We start from the raw sequence: 2,099 nt of genomic DNA, 5'->3' as shown, positions 1-2,099 counted from the left end.
GAAAATACATAAGAATAAATATAATAGATTACATTCCTAGCAACACATAACTTAGCAAATACGCTGACGTTTGTATTTAGAAAAAAATTAATAGGAATAAATATAATAGATTATATTCCTAGCCAGCTATGCGATATCGAGGATAACTTAATTAACAGATGCCCTGACGTTCCTAATAAGAGCAAATGCAGAGCGACGTCGGACAGAGACTTGGATGCAGATTGCAATTGATCATGCACCATTTGCTTGCCCAGAGAGGCCGCCCCAAGCACCGGTGCCTTTGCATCGCAGATTCCCGGGAAGGCGCTGCCGGGGAAGCCCAAGGACCTCTCCATCTTCATTGGCTGCAGTTGAGTACTGAGGCCTCAAATCAGGAAGGTCGAAGGATCTGAAATGTTTTAAGTCAATTGGAGGCTTCAGAAGTTCAGGCGAAAATGCAATTTATTACTTCTCTGTTAACCAATCAACTTGTGTTTTAATATTGAATTTACATTTTTATTTATTTCTTTATTTATTAATTAATTTATCTGTTTTTTTCCTTATCACTTCACTGTGATTCATATACATGCAAAAGCTACAAATGTCCTTTAATATCCAATTCCCTTTACCTCGGAACTAACATATTTTCATATATGTTAACCCCAGGGGAATTTTTTAATTGGAAATAATTTCGTCCTCCCGTGGATTCGAACCAGCGAGCAGACAGAGGAGAAATCAGGACTGCAGTGACATTATCCACTCGGCCAACAATTGAAAACATACTAATTCCGAGGTAAAGCGAATTGGATATTAAAGGGCATTTGTTGCTTAATGCCTATATACTATATATATCATATATACAGATATATATATATATATATATATATATATATAATATAATATATATATATACGTAAAACGATATATAGACATGTACGCATGTGTTATGTATGTTTATAAGGTTAGGGACTAGAAATGGCATCGAAAAAGAAAATTTACCTCAGACTTGATTTTGGAGCCACACTGACATCAGCGCATGCGCGGAATTCCTCTTGAGGGCCACAGCCTACGCCATACGTGCCATCGGAACACTTTGCCCCAGTTGTTGCCGGTCACGTACCGCCACTGAAACGAGTAAATCATTCTGCAATCAAATGTTGCTTTCATCCTTTTGGAAACTCTGCATTGAACTTATCATTGCTCCAATAAATATAAAATTGTTATCTTGAATTCATCCGTGTAAAAGTGGTCCAGAAAAGATTAAATATTGTCATTAATTATGGGTCTGTGTTGTGATACTTGGATTCGGGATGAACTGTTGTGGTCAGTTTCGTAGGACAATGAAGGAAATTATTGCCTCGTATGAAAAGACTACAATAATGATGAAGAAATGAAGGGCGATTAATCGAAATGTTAGAAACCAGTGTATGGAAATAGTTTCCATAGGGGACGAAAAATTAAACAAAAGTGAGTGGAAAAAATTGTAGCGACCTCTGAATATGGAGAGAAATTTTCAATTTTCATATAGGTATTATAAATCATCAGAAAACAGCTGGTAATATGTTTTTGATACAATTGCCTTCAGTATGAGACGAACCTTTTCTTTGCTTAAATTATCTATTTTCAATCAAGAATGGAAATATTTATATATATATATATCTATATATATATATATATATATATATATATATTATATATATATGTGTGTGTGTGTGTGTATATATGTATATATATATATATATATATATATATATATATATATATATATATATATATATATATATATATATATATTATTTTTAGTTGTATTACGTGTGCTAGATTTTTTTTTTTGGGTACGCTCATCTAAAATATAGTAACATCGTTTTTCACCTATATGAGCAACCTAACAGCTGTGCATAGGTCTAACATCAGAAATAGATCTACAGAAGTCAGTTTCAAAATTGAATATCGCTAAAACGCCTTCCAAGTGAAAACTCAGCAGAGATAGTTCTGCAATTTACCTGCAAAACACAATGCTCACAGGTGAGTCCAGATGGGAGCTGGACCAACATTGTGTAAAGACCTGTTTCGGAGGAGATATTGAAGTCTTCACCGGATCCGTCAGCTAGACTGAGGCG

General features: G+C 34.4%; 1 pseudogene; it reads right to left on the bottom strand.

Annotated features, from left to right (window-relative positions):
- Nucleotides 1-231: 231 nt before the first annotated feature.
- Nucleotides 232-2,099, bottom strand: part of LOC135214702 (uncharacterized) — a 3,888-nt pseudogene continuing 2,020 nt past the window's right edge.

This window comes from Macrobrachium nipponense, chromosome 46 (assembly GCF_015104395.2).
Source record: "Macrobrachium nipponense isolate FS-2020 chromosome 46, ASM1510439v2, whole genome shotgun sequence".
In the NCBI taxonomy this organism is placed as follows: Eukaryota; Metazoa; Arthropoda; class Malacostraca; order Decapoda; family Palaemonidae; genus Macrobrachium; species Macrobrachium nipponense.
Note: the sequence above shows the minus strand (reverse complement) of the source record. Positions and strands in the feature narration are given on the sequence as shown.